This window comes from Mastigoproctus giganteus, chromosome 10 (genome assembly GCF_048544385.1).
Source record: "Mastigoproctus giganteus isolate SK-2022 chromosome 10, ASM4854438v1, whole genome shotgun sequence".
Lineage (NCBI taxonomy): Eukaryota > Metazoa > Arthropoda > Arachnida > Uropygi > Thelyphonidae > Mastigoproctus > Mastigoproctus giganteus.
In genome coordinates, this window is record NC_143584.1 from 24761024 (window position 1) to 24782377 (window position 21354).

At 38.0% G+C, this 21354-nt stretch overlaps 1 protein-coding gene across 1 annotated transcript in view; it reads right to left on the reverse strand.

Moving 5' to 3' along the window:
• Positions 1–21354, reverse strand: part of LOC150078878 (RAB11-binding protein RELCH homolog) — a 450480-nt gene that overhangs the window by 96218 nt on the left and 332908 nt on the right. The window lies entirely within an intron of this gene.

Genomic DNA, 21354 nt, shown 5'->3' on the forward strand with positions numbered 1-21354 from the left:
AGAAGTAAAGGGCACAACATGCACCATGTTATTGATGTATCAGGAAAAGCTGAAATATTGCCACATTCTGGTTATTCTCCTAACCTTGCACTCTCAGATTTCTTTCTCTTTCCTTTTCTGAAGTCCTTTCTTCATGGGAAACACTTTGCTGCTGCTGATGATGATGATGATGTGATTTCTGTTGCAGAGTCATGGTTTGAAGGACAGTCAGAGGATTTCTACAAAACTGGCCTGCAGTATTGAGGGGTCGCAAAAATGTGTCTTAATTTGGCTGGTGACTACATTGAAAAGTGTAATACATGGTGTTTGTTTCAACCTTCTATCACAACTACTTCTAGTTGAATAGAAATCTTTTTTGAACCTCCCTTGTAGTCTCTGAAGATGTCAGAATGTTATAAAAAAGTGGCATACACTATAAAATTTAAAAAATATAAAATAACGTAATATTGCATTTTATTGCACTTATTTTGGAATAGAAGAGCATGGAATTTTGCTGTCATACATTGAAACCTCTGACTAAAGCTTATTTGGAATCTGAAAAGCCTCAAATATCCTTGCTGGAGGTTTACATGACTCCTTATGCTGATAGCGATGGTGAAGAAAATCTTGGCACTGCTTTATTTGCCATTAATTAAAATTTTTATTTTAATTCATGGAAAACCCATCAAGGCAATCCATGCACTGAGGCAGTTATGTCACAGTCCTGTATGGAGGAACAATCTGGTTCAAAGGATGCTGTGCATTATTTCTAATGCACAGCATAAAAGATCTACAATACCAAATTAAGGATTTTTTTTTTTTAAACAGATAACCACAAAAGAACATTTGTAGAAACAAATATTTTCAAATATTGGACTATCTATCAGTATATATAAATGTTTGGAAATCACTGTCAAGAAGTATATGGAAATTACATCATTTTAGCACATACATTAAAATGGCACATGATAACCCAAAGCAAGTCTTTCCCCCTCTTTTCTATCATTTTCTGGTCTATGTCTTGGTTCTCAACATGGCATCTGTTTTTTATTTATTTATACATGATAAACTGCACTGAAACTACAGACACTTAAATCCATTTAGAACAAACTCAAAGGGGGTCGAGGAAAAATAAATGAAATACAGCAGTGCGTAGTGGATATAGTACATAAACAGTATGCATGGTTATATATAGTGGATATCTAAACAGTATGAACAATAGTATACATTGGCCTGAATAATGGTTTCCAAACGCAGGAAAAATTACAAAAGTGTATGAAATTACAAAAATATTTAAACTTCCGAGGTCTTGGAACAAATTACCAAAAAAAAAAAAAAAAAAAAAACCATGTTATTGGGTTCAACATTATATTTTCACGATACCTCCATTTATTTCTACGGGATGCAAAATACGTTTCCACGATTTTTAAGTTTGCACCGGCTGGCAAAAAACTTACGTAAAGTTGAATTTTCGTAAGCCGGGGAGCGACTGTATATAAGAGTTGGTTTTATATTAGCAACACCCCCTCATGTAGGAATGGAATGGACTGTGATGGGGTGAAGGTTTGTTCGATTTTTTTTTTGGCACATCGACATCTATGGCCATAGTGTGCCAGCTGGTAAAGGCCCAAAGTTGGGTACAGCTGATATAAGATTGTAGTTTGCACATATAGTGATCAGTTTATGAGTGTGTGCAAGGAAGAATGGGTCAGTCTAGAAATCTTTCTGACTTTGAATGTGGAATGATTGTGGGGACAAGACATGCAGGTGCCATTATCTTAACAGCAGCCAACATGGTTAAGTGTTCCTGTTCTGTGGTGTCAAGCAGTCTACCATGACTAGTTCAACAGCAGCCTAACAACCGGCTAAAGGACATGTGGTTCATGCTCTTGGCACAAATCATGTCTCATCTTGTAAAGCAGCAGAGTGGCCCAGCCAAACACCCAGTACAATATAGGAATAGCAAGACCAATATCAACATGCACTATGTGCATGTAGATATTGGTCTTGCTATTCATTCATTAGCTCATATAGGTTATGGCAATTGATAGCTGTCATGGGTATTCATACACATTGTGAGATGAGATGCAAAACTGCACCTTGCATGGGCATGTCAGCACCAACACTGGACCACAATCACATTGGAAATCCGTCACTTGGTCTGAAAATTCCAGTTTCCAACTCTATTACGATGATGGATATATCTGTATTTGGAGAAATGCAACAGGAGGCAGTGATATTATGGTTTGGGGACTGTTTTTGCAGTATGTCCTTAATGTCCTAGTTCCTCTGATAACCATTAATCAATGGTTTAATGGGAACGCTTACTTTTCTGTCGTCAGTGACCAAGTACATCTCCTTTGTGATGACAGCATATTCAAACAACTCTAGCATCTATCAACAAGACAATGCGCCATGCCACAATACCCTATAGGTTGCAAACTGGTTTCAAGAATGCAACAATGAATTCTCCTCCAATGGCTGTTTTCCATATCCTTTGTAATAGTGGAAGCAAATTGGAACAAAGTCTTCCCCCACTTACATAGCATGCTCTTGCTTTAAGTTTTTTTGAAATTAATAAGATTTTCAGTTGTACGGTTCCAGAACAGGTTCCATGCTTTGTTCTTTTCTTTTTTAGCATGATGTTTTGTTCTGCTGATGCTTAGCATGTCTCTATAAGCACTTAGAGGTTCAGAGTATAGCAATGGTCACTGCTGTTAGAATCTGTGTTATTTTGTGGTTGGAAACATCATCAGTAGGTTGGCATTTATTGTCAAGGGAAATACTGGTGCTGAATGTTCCTGTCTGCCTCGGAGAACTTCCATTTTCTGCAGTGCTTTGTCTGTGATGTATTGGTTGCTTGAAGTCTGAAAACAACTGAGTGGTTATCACTACTGAGCAGCTTGTCTATAGGTGACCACTGAATATTTGGAAACAGCACTGAGGAGTAGATCAAAAGACAACTGCTATAGACTTTCCAGCTGAGAAATGGATATAAGTGTTAGAACCAGTGTTCAGCAATGTGAGATTCTATTTGCTAAAAGACAGATTCAATTAGTTTTCTTCATCTACTGATTTGAGAACCACACAGAGGATAGTGCTCATTAAAATCACTCAGTACTAAAAAAAAAGAAGGAAGAAGCTACATCTAGACCTTTCAGAGTACATTCTTTGCCTGGTGAAAAATATATAGAAATTATAAATAAATAAATAAATAAATTTTCTGTTTATACTCCGGCACGATAACCAAGTCAGTAGAGTTTACAATAAATTGTCAATACAAATATTTATCGTATTTAGTAGTCACGGGCTTGAACTCCGGTCACTCAAGGAATGCGTGCTATGCACTCTCACTCCTGACCACTCGGCTATGTCAGATTAACATGAATCCTAAAACAATGCATACAGCTACAGCCTCTGACTTCCCTACTAATGCAAGAAGTATAGTCAATAAATTTGACAAATTTGTGGTACTGGGTCAATAAATGAATGCTGATGGGGGTATTGGACACATGGTGTCATTCAGCTCACTGGATGAAGAATATGGTAAGTACAACATGTACAGGAAAGATAAGCACTGCAGAAGGAGAGGAGAAGTTGTGCTTCTGATCAGAAGCTGTATGTCTTGTTTTAGAAGATTCTAATTGTCAAGGAGAGTATATCTATTAAATAGAATATCAGAATAATATCAAATCAATCTGGTGTGACTGGATCAATAAAAGCAGCACAGTGTGCTATAGATCTGATAAGGAAGATCCCAAGACATAATAGCCTGGATATATATATATTTTTTTATCAGAATGCCCATAGCATCTGTAATAAGCTCGAAACTGTAGAAGAGCTTTTACTCTCACACAATTATGATGTGATTTACATAACAGAAACTTGGCTTGACCATAATGAAGAGGATTTTCCATTTGCATTGTCAGCTGGTTATAATATGATTCTTTGCTCCCAACAGGAGAGTGGGACTCTTCTACAAAACACCACGCATGATTGTAACTAAGAATTACAAAAGCCATTCCACTAAGTATCGAAGGCCTAATTGCACCATGCCAATTTAAATCAGACCACATCGATATTGCAGTTATCTAACCCCCCCCCCCAGACCGGATGCTGAAACCATCAATGAGATAACTAATTAGCACATTCATGGGCTTTGTCCTTCGCCAAGGCAAATAATCTGTGGAGATTTCAATTTACTCCCTCAACTTGTGCATCTTCAGTCCAGAATGCTAAATAACCTTCATCCATTAGGAATCCATCTAATTCATAATCTCCCGACAACGGGTGACAACCATCTTGACCTTGTGCTATCATCAAGTGACTGTGAACTTGATTCAACAGCAGAAGTGGCATTTCAATCTGACCATATGCCAATTTTCATTAACAGGTCTTTACAGACTCTAAACCAAATACAGAGGATGCGGAAAGGTCAGGGAATGACCACCGCATATCCCCGGAGCCTTATGGCCTTAGTTGCTAATGCTCCTAAAAACCAAATAACAAACAATAACTAACTCCAAATTACAATGTCTCGACTTGGATCCACACTAAAGTAATAACAAGCCCAAAATTAATCAACATTTATGTCTTAAAGCAGCGACTGCAATCCATTGGAATGCACTTGAGCAGTGTGATAGTCAACTTGCTTTGGATCTGTTAACTAGCTGGCTCGTCACAATTTCTAACTTTGCAGCCTCAAAGAAAATAAGGATCTTGGAATGCACGAGAGGATGGTGGCCCCTGAGCTGAACAACAGCTTTAAGCTTAAACAGCAACTCTACAAATAATGGAAAAGGACAGGACAAATTCAGACTGAATTGCATACTCCAAAGCACAAGCAAGCTTTAACTGCCTCAAGTCTCAAGCCATAAAACATCATGTTGAAACCACACAGAAACACTGTGAACTCTCCTCACAGCTCGATCCTGAAGTCTGGATGGACTTTTTTGCTTGTTAGTTATTTTGTTATTTGGTTTTTAGGAGCATTAGCAACTAAGGCCATATTGCTCCGGGGATATGCGGTGGTCATTCCCTGACCTTTCCGCATCCTCCGTATTTGGTGGTCATGGGCTCGAACCCTGGTCTAATCAAGAAGCATGTGCCACGCACTGCTGCTCCTGCCCACCTGGCTACGGAGGCGCCGGACTTCTTTGCACAATTTCAGCAAGGTCACCATGAATCCAGTGATATTCCCATGTTTGATGATGATGTTCCCAGAGATGCACTTGCAACCATCTTAATCACAAGACATGATTTTATATCTGCGATTAATCAATTGCCTGCAACTGGTACTTTGGGGACTGAAAAAGTTCCACAGTTTATCATTAAACGTTTGAGTCCATATCTAACTGATCCTCTCTTAATGATTTTTAACACCATATTAAAAGGAGAATTTTTCCCTTCAACATGGAATATGTATTCAGTTAAGCCACTCCCAAAAGTTTCCCCGCCAACTGAAGCCAAGCACTTGAGACCCATCTCACGCTCCTCGTGTTTACTGAAGTTGCTTGAGAAAACATTGCTGAAAACACTTACCATGCACATCCTTCCTCACAGGCCTCAACAAATTCATTATGCTCTGGAGGATAGATCAACGGTTTGTAATCTACTTATGACTACCAATGCCATCCTTGAATCGTTTGAGGAAAGAGAAGAAATTGCAATCACTTATCTAGATATACAAGCTGCATTTGATAGTGTTAACATCACAGCCTTGCTTAAGCTCCTTCAAAATTATTATCGCACCACAGCCAAAGTACTGAAGTTTGACAGAATAGAACCATCCAACTGTCCATAGGAAAGCAGACAAATACAAGCAGGAATGCCACAAGGGGGAAGCCCTGTCTGGCATTCTTTTTACTACTGTAATTAACCTGTTAATACACAACAGAACAGATATATTACCATATACCGATGACTTGGAGCTCTTTACAAAAATAAAATCGGCTGACGAAGTAGTAGACACTACAGCAACCATCAAAAAGATCTTATCAGAAATACAGGAGTACCTCACAAGATTTAACTTTCAAGTTAACCCTGAAAAATCCGCCATCGTGGACTTCTCACTGAAACCCACAGCAACAATAATTCAGACGGTGATTGAAGGAGTTTTGATCCCCAGCATCGAAAAGCAAAGAGATCAAGGTGTGATCTTTGACCAAAAACTAAAATTCCATCTTCATATAGAAGAGCTCCATGCCAAATTCAATAGGAAACGGTGGATTGTCAAGCAGCACTTGCTACACATTCAGAACAGAAATCTGATAAAAATATATGTCAGGATGATGATTTTTGAAGGCATACTGTATGGAAGAGTTTTGGGGCTTGGCTGCAAACACCACAATTAAACCATTAAATGCTGCAGAAAGAATACTGGCTTCTGAAGTGCGCAACCTGGAAGTGTCGTCTCCCACCACAGCAGCACACAATACTGATGGCCAAAAGCACTGAATTTAACTAGATTTTCAGCCTTAATCCATGAAAGAAAACTAATATGCACCATCAAAATCTCAGCGGCCAACATTTGGGACAAAGTGCATTGGTGGATCCCCCAACCAGCTCCGATCCACTCCCAAGCTTATTGCTCTCTCTTTGAGTCCACATCTTAAAGATTGTCTCCTCCCTTATCAGAAACTCCATCTAGTTCAACTCCCGGATGCCGACATGTGTAAAATCGTAGAGGACAAGAAGTATAGATGTCTCGTCTTAAATCCACACGTTGTTTCCACAGCCATCGCTTGATCTGAGATCGTTCCGGCTCGACAACAGTCTCACACAAAACCCGACTGAAGAAAACTATCTCTTGTTATTCTAATTTATTTTATTATTATTTTTTTTGTAATTTGATGTATTATTATTATTATATTTAAGTTAAATATAATCTGCTTGATGTTATTAACACATAATTGTCTTTTACTTTACTCGTATTTAAGCTTTGTACTTACCCTGTATTATATTCCCGGCATAAAGATCATATTATTGGCAATCATTTGCATCCAGTTCCCATTACGTGGGAACTGGATGCAAATGACATATACTTTCATGTCAAGAAAGCTTTTGATACTGTTGGACTAATGTTATTAGTGGAGTCCCCCAGGGGTTGATGTTGAGCCCATTGTTGTTTTGTATTTATCAATGATATTGATGAAGGTATATCAGGCTTAATGTCCAAGTTTGCAGATGATACGAAGGTTGGCAGGGTTGTTAATGACAGTAATGACAGTATGCTACTGCAACAGGATCTAGAAAACTTTGGCAGATGGGCTCAGATGTGGCAACTGAAGTTTAACATTGACAAATGCAAAGTACTTCATATGGGAAGAAGTAACCCCAGAGATAACTTACCAACTGTGTGCTACTACACTCAGGGTGGTAGAGAATGAAAAAAATCTGGGAGTAATTGTGCAGTCAGATATGAAGTTTATGAGCAGTGCAGACAGGCTTTGATGTGCCTTTCAATGTAAGCCTTATTCAATAATAACTGGTAAAATTTGGTATTTTAGATTTTGTATTTTGTAAATATGGAATTATGATTATTATTAGCTTTGCTTTATATAGATGCCGATAGGATCCTTTTGTATGTTGCAGATATTCACTGCCAATTTTGTTTTTGAATTTTAATTTCCTATTTTTGAGTTCCTATATATATATAGGAACTCCCCAACTTATGCAAGGGTTGCGTTCCGCGAAACGCTACATAAGTCAGAATTTCTCCCATCCTTGTGCAGTACTCGCTAAATTGATTGAATAAAAAAAGAAATGTTCGACGAACATGTAAATAGAATTATTTCTTGTATTTATTCAGTTTTTTATCTCACGTGCAGGAAAAATTACAAAAGCGTGCAATTTAAAAATTTCAAAATTATAAAATTACAAAAAATAGGTTGGATGAGTGAAGTTGTGTTTGGCGGTAGAAATATGACTCTCATGTTCGAATTGAAATCATCTAGATGCGCAGGATGGCCAGGGGCATTATCTAATAGAAGCAAAATCATGAAAGGAACGTTGTTGTCTTTAAAATATTTTTCAACCTTGGGAATGAAGCAGCATTTAAACCAACCTTCAAAGAGAGATATTGTTATCCATGCTCTCTGGTTCGATTGGAAATGCACGGGTAGGGTGGGTTTATTGATGCCCTTAAATGCACGAGCATTTCCAGAATGGTACACAAGCAGTGGTTTTAATCTGTAATCTCTCGCTGCATTAGGCAGGCGAAGGCAGATTACGAGAAATCTTTGGCAAGGGATGCAAAGAAAAACAGCAAAGAGTTCTTTACTTATGTAAACTCTAGAAGGAAGGGGATGAATCAGATTGGTCCACTTGATATCGATGGGTCAACTGTTGATGATCCTGCTCAGGTAGCTAACAAACTAAATGAATATTTTGCATCGACATTCACACATGAGGAGTTATTTAGCGAGGGGAAAGCCAGAGGTGTATTCAAATGTAAAGTACTACATATGGGAAACAGTAACCCCAGAGCAACATATCAACTCTGTGGTACTACACTGACAGTGGTAGAGAATGAAAGGGACCTGGGGGTGGTTGTGCAGGCAGATATGAAGTTCTCCGAGCAGTGCAGACGGGCTGCAAGAGTAGCTCATGGTGTATTGTCAATGATATATAGGAATTTTTCTAGCAGGGATAAGGAGGTGATTATTCCCTTGTATAAGGCAATGGTCAGGCCACACCTAGAGTACTGTATACAGGTCTGGAGGCCTCATTTCAAGAAGGATGTAGAGCTGCTGGAATGAGTACAGAGAAGGGCAACAAGATTAGTGAATGGAACAAAGGGGTGCTCTTACGAAGAAAGGCTTAAGTTTTGCAAATTACAGTGTCTGGAGACTAGGCACCAGCGAGGTGATCTGATAGAGGTGTATAAAGCCTTGAATGGTTTGAGCATGCTCAGTGCTGATGGGATTCTTCCTCTTGCTCAGAATAATCACCTGAGAGGGCATAAATTCAAATTGAGAAAAGACAAATGTAGGATAGACGTGAGGAAATTTGCCTTTAGCCAGCGGGTGGTTGGTTGGTGGAATAGACTTCCATCCCTTGTCGTGGAAGTTGATAGCCTAAATAAGTTCAAGGCTCAGCTGGACAGGTATTTTGAACGAACAGAGGGGTGAAGTGGAAGTGGTTTTTTTTTTTTTTTTTTGGCTGATGCTGCATAAGCTTGCTTTCTTGCATCAAATGCCTCTACTAATACTAATGCTAATTAGCCACAAGCAAGAGCGTGGCCGCATCTTTTGATGCCTTGAAACCTGGCATTGTATCTTCCTCTTCGACAATGTATGTTTGATCCGGCATTTTTTTTTCAATACAGAGCAGTCTGGTCAACGTTAAAAATTTGCTGCGCTGAATAGCCACCTACAACAATAATTTTTTCCAACGCATTACAAAATTTCTCTGCAGCTGCAGAATCATCACTGGCGACTTCACCGCATGCTTTAACGTTGTGGAAACCAGCGCGATGCTTGAACCTATTAAACCACTCGTTGCTTGCCATGAACTTGGGTGGGGGTTCGCTGTACTTATCCTTATTATCTTTATAAATACTTGTTGCTTTTGCTTGAATGGTCATTAGACTCAGGGGCACTCGCTTCTGAATCTGATTTTCATCCATATTATTAACAGCTGTTCCAACTTCGATATAGCACCTGAATGCTGTTTTGTGATCACTGCTGATCTTAAGTGCATCGATCCTTTGACGTGTTCTTTTATACACACACTGTCCTTTAAAATAGCATTCACTGTTGAAGTAGAGAGACCTAATTCCCTTGCAATAGATGACAAACTTTGTCTTGCTTCGTACTTCTTAATCATTTTCATCTTCATTTCTAAATCAATTTTGTTTTGTTTCCTGGCACTACCACCACTTGCCCTTTTCGTTGGTCACTTTCCCTTCATCATTGTAATACGTAAATAGGAACGAAGAGAAGTTTCTGAAAATTTGTTTTTTATATGATTGAATATTTCAGTGAAGGGGACACATTTCACCATAATAGCGTAAAAACCCACACAATTGCATTTATCGGTATTATCGCAATTGCAATAAGATTGAATTTACTACCCGTTCATAATAAGAAAAGCCCAATAAATCAGAAAGTACAGATTGATTTTGTTTTTTGGCCGTGACCTCTAGAAACGCGCTTTAGAAAAATATCACAAAGGCACTCAAAAATTGATTCTTATAACATATGATAATGATGAAAGGGTAGTGCAATTTCCATTATAAATAGGACCTTTTAGAGAGATAAATAGCTTAGTAATAAAGTGAAATTTTCAGCTTCCAAGGACTTCGAACAAATTACAAAAAAAAAAAAAAAAAAAAATGTGTTGTTGGGTTCACATTACGATATTTTCACGATACCTCCATCTATTCCTACAGGATGCAGAATATGTTTCCACGAATTTTTTAAGTTTGCACCAGCCGGCAAAAACTTACATAAAGTCAAATTTCTGTAAGTCGAGTATTACGTTAAGTCGGGGAGTTCCTGTATTAGGGTTGTTAAAATTAAAGTACAGTAAACCCCCTCTATTCGCGGTTGCTGATTTAATATAAAACGAAACCTAAAAAATGTGAATTTTAAAGTGCCGTGAACATTTTCCGCCATAAAAATACATGGGCGTGGCTAAAATTATCTTTCCTGGTCAAAACAGCGCTCAGTGGGTGGGAGGAGAGGGGTGACAAAATTGCGAGCGTGGATGTTTCTCGCTAACCGTCATGGAAGGTTAGCGTCGTTTGCTTTTAATTTATATGCTTATAAATTGAATAAATTTATCAATTTATAAATTGATTTACTTACAAAAATGATAAATCTACCGTTTTGCAGTGTAAAACAGACTTTTTCGAGTGTGTTAATGGAAGAAAGTGACTTTATTGTGGACAAGTTCTTTCTAACACATACAAAAATATGGCTACGAATAACAAGGGAAATGTGAAAAGATCAAAGAAGGTGATGACATTAGCGAATAAAACTGAGTTATTAGACAAAATTTCTAATGATGAAAGTGTCTCCTCAGTGGCAAAACATTATAAAATCAATGAGTCAACGGTACGATCAATCAAAAAATCGGAAGAAAAAATCCGCCGTAGTGTCCGTGAAAACGTGCTAATTGTTTCAAAAGTTTGCTCTGTAACTCGTGATGTTAAATTAGAAAAAATGGAAAAAGCTTCAAATCTGTGGATAGAAGATTGAACTCAAAATAAAATTTCGTTAAGTTCACTCATCATTCGTGAAAAGGCAAAACTCCTTTATCAACACTTTCGCAAAACTGGTGATAGCACTGGCGGGACAAGTTTTTTAGCTATAGCAAAAGCGCCGGTTTGAAAGATTTGTTTGAAATTTCTAATAAATATTACATTTAATATTAAATTGTTTCTTATTTTCATTTCGATGCCATATGCTCGCATTTCACTATGTACATAGTCATATTATGAAGGTACATATAATACATACATAGACAAAATTTTAGACTAGTTTTTCTTATATACAGTATTTCATACTTTGGAACAGAACCCCTTTATTACTATGGGAGCCATAACTCAGTATTCGCGTTTTCGGTATTCGCGGCATTTCTCAGGAACGCAACCCCCGCGAATAGCGGGGGTTTACTTTATCCCTATGTAGAGGGCGCTGGAGCGAGTTCTAAGGTTTGTACTGAAGAGAAATTTGGACAACAGGTACAATACAGAATGCACTCGCCATTTATTGGGGGGGAAAAAAAAAAGTTACAAAATTTGTCACTATATGGTGCTGTGGCAGTACAAATCACTTGAACAGCACTACAATTGTTCAATGTGTCCTCCATTTTGGTCAACAACAGTTTCCATTCGAAGAACAGAATTTTCTACAGCAGAACGTAACATGTCAACTGGAATAGCCAGCACATGACGTCTAATGCTGTCCTTCAGATCTGCCAGAGATTGAAATCCCACCCGATACACCCGATTCCTCAAAAAAACCCCACAACCAAAAGTCATATGGGGTGAGGTCCGGTGACTGGGGCGGCCAAGATGTCTGGAAACAATAACTGATGACCCATTCGTCTATAAAGTGTGTTGCCTTAGCAATCGTTGGACACAACAGTGGATGTGGGGTGGTGCACCATTTTGCATGAATATGGTATCCTGAAGGCACCCACATTGTTGCAGCTCTGGTATCGCAAAATTTTCCAACATTTCATAATATCGCTGTCCAGTGAAGGAACAGGTGCGGGGTCCAGTCGGTGTTACTTGTTCAAAAAAATATGGCCCAATCATGAATGTTGCCGTAAATCCACACCACATTGTCACTTTTGGAGAATGCAACGGGACCTCTTAGATAACTCGAGGGTTTTCTGTTGCCCAAATGCGACAGTTGTGCGTATTCACTTGTCCATTTAAGCAGACGTGGGCTTCATCACTCCAAAAGATGTTCCACGGCCAAGTGATATCTACTGTCATTTGTGCTAGAAACTGAAGTGCGTATGTGAAATGTATATCTGTATCACCATGCTTTAGCTGCTGCAGCATGTGCATCTTGTAAGGATAGTACCACAACACCTGATGCATTACTAGCCTTACAGTGGAATATGGCATGTCGACTTCACGAGAAACAGCTGGCACACTTGCGCTATCACATGGAGATTGACTTGATAACTCCACAGCAGCCATAGCCACATCTTCAACAAGAGAGGAGTCCACTCATTTTCGATTATGCAAATAACGTAAGTTATTTGCATAATCATAACTAAGATAGTTACATGCCATACAGTGAAAAATTTTGTAACTAATTTTTTTTCCCCAATAAATGGCAAGCGCATTCTTTATTGTACCTGTTGTCCAAATTTCTTTTCAGTACGAGCCTTAGAACTCGCTCCTGAGCCCTCTACCTAGGGATACTTTAATTTTAACAACCCTGTGTGTGTGTGTGTGTGTGTGTGTGTGTTATTTATGAGATTTCTATATTTGTGTATATCTACAGGCCTATTGTGCAACTGGTTGCAAATATAGAGCATGTAAGTATAACATATATATTTATATTTTTGTTTACATGTGTTTTTTGATTATAGGCAATTGCATAGCGGTTTAGCTACTAACAGGAGGCAAAATCAGGTAAGGGATTATGATAGAAATAAACACTTCTGCCCTCATATACACTAATAGCCCAGAGTGTAGAAAATTTTAGTTGTAGGAAAGTGAACAGTATATAACTGAAGAATATAAAGTCGGTGCTCAGGTTATCCAGGGGCACGATTTCCTGTCCGTGCTAGTAATATTCCCCGGACATGGTAGATTATATCCATAAGTAGTTGTATGTACACAAATATGTAATAATCTTATAATTAATCTTTTATTTAACAATACTGGCTTATACTTAAACTTTTATTATTATAATCTTCAACTGGTAGGTAGGCAGGCAGGCATCCTGTAGGAATAAATAGAGGTATTGTGAAAATATCGTAATGTGAACCCAATAACACTTTTTTTTTTTTTTTTTTTTGGTAATTCATTCCAAGACCTTGGAAGTCGAAATTTTCAGTATATAACTAATCTCTCTAAAAGTCTAAAAGGACATTTTTATAATGGAAATTGCACTACACTTTTATCGTTATCATATGTTCCATTATAAGAATCAATTTTGAATGCCTTTATGATATTTTTCTAAAACACATTTCTGGATGTCACTACCATAAAACAAAAAAACAATTTGCACTTTTACTGGGCTTTTCTCTTTTATGAACAGGTAATAAACTCGATCTTACTCCATTTGCGATAATACTGATAACTGGAATTCGTTTCAGGTAAACATGGCACATAAAAAAAAAAAAAAAAATCCAATAAAGGAAATTTTTATTTACAGATATTCAAGTGAGTAAAAAATAATATTAGAAAGATGATTTAATTGTCACAACAAACTAGATGATATATGGTGTAAATAGCAATTTTTCTAAGTCTCAAAAATAATTTAAAGATATAGAAACTAGTTTCTTTGTCACGGTTCACTGACCAAGCACTATACATAAGTAGCGTTATCAAAATAAGGAGAGAAAAGAGGGGGGGGGAACATTTTTTATATAAAAATCACAGAAATGGTGTAACAATTCTTTTTGGTATTATTATGGTATTATGGTGAAATGTGTCCCCTTCACTGAAATCTTCAATCATATAAAAAACAAATTTTCAAAATCTTCTCTTCATTGCTATTTACTTATTACAATGGTGAAGGGAAAGGGACCAACAGAAAGTGCAAGTGCTGGCAGTGCTAGAAAATAAAACAAAATTGATTTAGAAATGAAGATGATTAATTAAGAATTACAAAGCAGGACAAAGTTTGTTATCAGTTGCACGGAATTAGGTCTCGCTGCTTTAACAGTGAATACTATTTTAAAGGACAGTGTGCGTATAAAAGAACATGTTAAAGGATCAACACATTTAAGATCAACAGTGATCACAAAACAGCGTTCCGGTGCTATATCAAAGATGGAAAAGCTATTAATAAAATGGATGGAAAATCAGATTCAGAAGCAAGTGCCCCTGAGTCCAATGGCCATTTAAGCAAAAACAAGAAGTATTTATGAAGATATTAAGGATAATACGGCGAATCCCAAGCCAAGTTCGTGGCAAGCAACATGTGATTCAATAGGATCATGCATCGTGCTGGTTTCCAAACATTAAAGTATGCAGTGAAGTCGCCAATGCCGATTCTGCAGCTGCAGAGAAATTTTGTAATGTGTTGGAAAAACCCCCTTCTAAATCTCCACAGCCCTCAAACTTCCACAGCGGTGTGGTTATCAGCTGGAGAGTTAATTCTGGCAACAATGCTCGAAAGGTAAAACTTGTTGACATTATGCCTATCTCCTCTCTCTTTTTGTAATTTTATAATTTTGAAATTTTTGTAATTTTTCCCGCGCATGAGATAAAAAAAATTGAATAAATAATTCTATTTACACGTTTGTCAAACATTTCTTTTTTACTTCAATCAAGTTTGCAAGTGCTACATAAGCATTTAGGGAAATTCAGACTTATGTAGAGTTACGCGGAATGCAACCCTCACGTAATTTGCGGGGTGGCTGTAATATATATCAAGACAGTCCATATATATGGCCTATAGCATTTTAATAATTTCCTGTACATATACCCTTGCAGTGTAGACAATAAAATTTTATTTAATTTTAATCGAAATTAATTTTTTATGGGTTTTTTAAATGTACAGGTAATTGTGGCATATGAGCTATGTTCATTTTAAAAGTAAAATCTATTATTCATTTAACTGAAAAAAAAAAAAAAAAAAAAAACATAAGTTTCACTGAAAATGTTATACTGCTGGGTAACGGTTTACCAATTGTTAATTAAAAGTTAATTGACAGTTAAAAAAAAAGAGTCATAGTGAGAACATGCCATGATGCATGTTGCCGGTTGAACCAAAAAACTATCAAGTTGCTTTTCAGAGTTACATTTCAAGATTGCTGCCGCCCCCTATCATTGGCTCAAGGGGCGACTTCTTGCAGGTCCAGGATTAACATGATATAATTTGGGAAAATATGCTGTAAAGCACACAAAATAAAGCACTCATTAAATTGTTTTATTAAAATACATATTAATATATAAAATGAATATATATATATAGACAGGGTGTCTCAAAAATACACAGCATAACTTCAGGAAAGAGTTCCCCATATATAAACAATAAAAATATTTTATATCAACATAGTTCCGGAAATGCTTGGCTCCCGAGTTATTAACTGGAATGTCTTATCTCCCGCAGGTGATTTCCTTCATCACAAGGTACTGACAGAATCTGGTAGTTTTCCATTCCGACCATGTACTCAAATCAGGAGCAAGCGGATATGCACTTTATGAACGGTTTGGCAGACGGCAATGGTCTGGAGGCTCATCGTTTGTACCACGAAAGGTTCCCAGAACGAAGATGTACACACAGGAAAATGTTTGAAGGTATCCATCGGCGCCTTTGTGAACATGGGACCTTTACACTTCGTGCTGCCGACAGAGGATGACAAAGATCTACGACTCCTGAAGTAGAGGTTGATATAAAATATTTTTATTGTCTACATATGAGGAACTCATTCCTGAAGTTATGCCATGTATTTGTGAGACACCCTGTATATATAGTAGTAGTATACAACTGTTAAGAAGCAAAATAAGCAGAAAAAGGAAAATAAAAAAAAGTTATCATATGTCTAATGCTCCAAAACGTGCAGTGCAGCAGTAAAGGAAGCAAAAGGATATAAATAATGTGTGGTTTGTAAAATAGATAAAGTGTCTGCGAAAGTTAAAATGGAAATGAAAAGTACACATGGTGACTGAACTAAGAGAAGTTTAAGGGATAGTCGAAAGTGGAAGTGAAGTAGTAGTAAAACAGGTGAAAGAATTTGAAAAACCTAGTACAAAAATGAACTGGGACTAAGGGGGGGAATAAAAAGAGAAATCAATAACAAAGAAATAAATAAGTAAATAACACTATATTCAGATATGGGAGGGCAATTTTAGCAAAAGGTTGAAATCAGGGGATGGCAAATATGCAATATCTAATATAGTAGATGAAAAAATGATACATAGTCAGGAAATTCATCAGGGGACTACTCCTGACCATGTATGTATCAAGCACTGCATTTCCAAATTTGTCTGTAGTATTAGAAAAAGGGGGAAGCAAATATACGGCCTTTATCGTAATACTAGTAGACAAGGTAGTTCCTACTGCAGTGTAAAAATAAAGTTAACAATGTCTAAACAATGTCTAAAGTTAACTGGTCTGCTGACGAGGCTACTAGAGATGGTCGTGTTCAAAGTCGCTAAGTGGATTTTTCTTATTTATTGATTTGAAATTATTGTTTTTCTAAAACTTTTGATTTAAATTTAGTAGTATAACATTATTTTGTGATTTTCTGATTAATTTGGTGTATTTATTCTTTACTCGGCCTTGTTTAAATAAATAAATTAATAAAATAAAATAAAATAAATAAATAAACGTTTAAATAAATACATATAACGACTTAGATTACAAACGTAATACAATTAATTATATTTAACATAATTAATAACATAACATAATTAATTAATAAATTAATAGAATCATGACTCAGACCAGAGCAGCAAAGCAAAAGGCTCAAGCTAATGGAAGTGCTGTGGCTCAGAGCAGAACTGAGGGGGGCAGTTGTCCTCTGACTCACAGCCTTATAAAATGCACTGTTTGCTTGATGTTTGCAGAGCAATCGAGTACGGGACATGCGCGATGCAAGGAGTGTATCGATATCAGGCAACAACTCGGCGTTCTTGTGGGCCTATATGAGAGCTTGAAGGACAGGGTGGATGCCCTCGAAGAAACTAAATTGAGGGGCCCATCAAGCTCTCAGCTGCCCACATCAACGCCAGAGCTTGCACTTGGGCATCGCGTGACACAGAGACAACCCCCAAGGCAGAATGCGCTGGTCCCGAAGGAACTAGTAGTTGTTGGTGACTCTATTGTCAGGGAAACGGGGAACATGCTTTGTAAAAAAGATAGGTGGAACAGGACCAGGGTATGTCTGCCAGGGGCAAAGGTTGATGACGTTGTAGAGCGAATATCATCTTTTAAGGGCACAAAAGGTGATATAGTTGTACACGTTGGCACTAATAATATTAAGAGTAGGAGACCGGCAGAATTACTTAACAAGTACAGGTCACTGTTGAACAAAAGCCGAGAATTAGGGTTGAATTTGAAAGTGTCTGCAATTCTGCTCAGACACGATAGGAGGGAGTATATGATGAGAGCCTTGTCGATCAATTCGGCCCTGGAAAGATTGTGCAAGGCTCAAGGGGTAGAATTTTTTTCAGCCTGGACTGTACTTGTTAACAGGAGAGATTGCTTCTACAGGGATGGGATACACTTAAATAGAAAGGGTGCAAGAATATTTGCTGATGCTATCGAGGCAGTGTTAGGTGGGTCGGAAAACTGCTAGCTTGGGGGGAGACAAAGACCAATAGATTGACAGTAGCCACTGGCAGAGGTGAAAGAGATTCTTGCACTGCTTCTATTAGAATGAGCAGAAGCCTGAAAAACAAGATGCATGATATTTCAGAGACTGCTGGGAGCCATTGTGGTACAAGTAAACACATGGGTTGTGTTAGGGTAGCTAAGAATAGAAACAGGTGCAGGTATACTTGCGTGTACACCAATGCTAGGAGTTTAGTAAATAAATTTGATGAATTTGAGGTATTGCTCAAAACATCAAAGGCAGATATTGTTGGGATATCAGAGACGTGGTGTCACACAGATATAAGGGATGCAGAACTGCAATTTGGGGAGTACAACGTCTACAGAAAGGATAGACAGGATAGGAAGGGGGAGGGGTTATGCTATTAGTTAAGAAACACATAAAAACCAAGGAAGTGAAGCCAGTCGACATCGCTGGACAGTGCAGTGTTGAGTCAGTTTGGTGTGACATAAGCATTGGGAGATCAAAATTGAGAGTAGGAGTGTGCTATAGGCCTAATGACTCTGATGAGTATAATAAGGAGCTGTACAGGGAAATAGAGTGGGCCAGTAAATCAGAGAGTCTTATAATGGGAGATTTTAATTTCCCAGATATTGACTGGAATTTGGGGGCTGGTTACTCAAACACTAGCAGGGCTTTTGTGGATTTACTGGATGATTGTTTTCTACATCAGCATGTTCGGAAGGCAACTAGAGGGAGTAATACTCTTGATTTGATTATCAGCAGTGATTCTTCATGCATTAAGAATCTGCAGATAAATGAACCACTAGGTGGTAGTGATCACAGTGTGCTGAAGTGGGATTTACTCAAAGAGGTAACTACCATTAGGGGTAAAGGGAAGGGTTATTGCTTCCGTAAAGGCGACTACGATGGACTGAGACAGTATTTAAATTCTATACAGTGGGACCAACTGACAATGTTACCAACAGCAAATTCAAAATGGGAAGCATTCAAAGAACTTATCTTGGAAGCTACTAAGCTTCCAAGATAAGCTTAGTAGCTTATATTTCTTAGTTGGTATGTAGGCTTTACATACCAACTAAGAAATATTGTTCAAGGTTTAGGCCAAAATGGATGTCAGATGAACGAATGAGGCATATGGCAGAGAAGAAAAATGCATGGGATACTTACAAATTAACACATGACACAGAAGCCTATGATAGATACAAGTTGATATGCAACCAAGTTACAAAGGAGGTTAGGCAGGCGAAGGCAGATTACGAGAAATCTTTGGCAAGGGATGCAAAGAAAAACAGCAAAGAGTTCTTTACTTATGTAAACTCTAGAAGGAAGGGGATGAATCAGATTGGTCCACTTGATATTGATGGGTCAACTGTTGATGATCCTGCTCAGGTAGCTAACAAACTAAATGAATATTTTGCATCGACATTCACACATGAGGAGTTATTCAGCAAGGGGAATGCCAGAGGTGTATTCAACTCTAGCAGTAAGCTACAGTATCTTGAAATAACTGGGAGTAAAGTGGAAGAGAAACTGTTGAAGATAAACACAAGAAAGGCACCCGGGGTGGATGGGATCTATCCAGTTATATTAAAGGAGGCAGCAAAGGAAGTAAGCAAACCCTTAGCCATAATTATGAGAGCTTCCTTGGACTCAGGGGAGGTACCCATAGACTGGAAATGTGCAAATGTGACCCCAATTCACAAAGGAGGATCAAAGGCTGACACAAGTAATTATAGACCTGTGAGCTTAACTTCTGTTCCAGGAAAATTAATGGAGGCACTGGTTAAAGAAGCACTGCAGGATCATTTAGACAAGACTTCAGTTATAGCTCAGACACAGCATGGTTTTGTTAAGGGGAAGTCTTGCCTGACCAACTTGATTGGATACTATGATGCAGTCACAAAAGAACTGGATGCAGGGAATAACTTTGATATTATATACTTGGATCTTAGAAAGGCTTTTGATACTGTTGCACATGGAAGACTGCTACACAAATTGGAGCAGTGTGACATTGGAGGCAAATTGCTGCTATGTATAAAGGGGTGGTTGAGGGGGAGAAGACAGAGAGTGGTAATCAATGGACACTGCTCATCGTGGACTAATGTTATTAGTGGAGTCCCTCAGGGCTCAGTGTTGGGTCCATTATTGTTTTCTGTATTTATAAATGATATTGATGATGGTATATCAAGCTTAATGTCCAAGTTTGCAGATGATACAAAGGTTGGCAGGGTTGTCAAGGACACTACTGACACTATGCTGCTGCAACAGGATCTGGAAAGGTTGAGCAGATGGGCTTCGAGGTGGCAAATGAAGTTTAACATTGACAAATGTAAAGTACTACACATGGGAAACAGCAACCCCAGAGCAACGTATCAACTCTGTGCTACTACACTGACAGTGGTAGAGAATGAAAGGGACTTGGGGGTGGTTGTGCAGGCAGATATGAAGTTCTCTGAGCAGTGCAGACGGGCTGCAAGAGTAGCTCATGGAGTATTGTCAATGATATACAGGAATTTTTCCAGCAGGGATAAGGAGGTGATTATTCCATTGTATAAGGCAATGGTCAGGCCACACCTAGAGTACTGTATACAGGTCTGGAGGCCTCATTTCAAGAAGGATGTAGAGCTGCTGGAACGAGTACAGAGAAGGGCAACAAGATTAGTGAATGGAACAAAGGGGTGCTCTTACGAAGAAAGGCTTAAGTTTTGCAAATTACAGTGTCTGGAGACTAGGCACCAGCGAGGTGATCTGATAGAGGTGTATAAAGCCTTGAATGGTTTAAGCATGCTCAATGCTGATGGGATTCTTCCTCTAGCTCAGAAAAATCACCTGAGAGGGAATAAATTCAAATTGAGGAAAGACAGATGTAGGATAGACGTGCGGAAATTTGCCTTTAGCCAGCGGGTGGTTGGTTGGTGGAACAAACTCCCATCCCTTGTGGTGGAGGTTGATAGCCTAAATAAGTTTAAGGCTCAGCTGGACAGGTATTTTGAACGAACAGAGGGGTGAAGTGGAAGTGGGTTTTTTTTGTTTTTTTTTTGGCTGATGCTGCATAAGCTTGCTTTCTTGCATCAAATGCCTCTACTAATGTAAATTAAAATAAATAGAAATTTACAAAAGTGTAATGTGAAATGTAATACAAATGTGAAGTGCGTAAGGGGTGAAAGGTAATTAAATTAACGTGGTTGAAAATTAAAATTCAAATATAAAGCAGAGAAATTTGAAAGAAAAAGTGTGGGCAAGCAAATGGTATAGGGAATGGTAAAATTCTTGGGGAGGGGAGGGGAAGAAAAAGATGGTCAAATGAAGGCGAAAATAGTGATAGGATAGACGGAACTTTCGTATCACTCTCGTATTACACTAATAGTTCTACGAATGGAAAAAAAAAAAAAAAGATAGTATAAAGATAAAATGTGTAGAAAAAGTCAT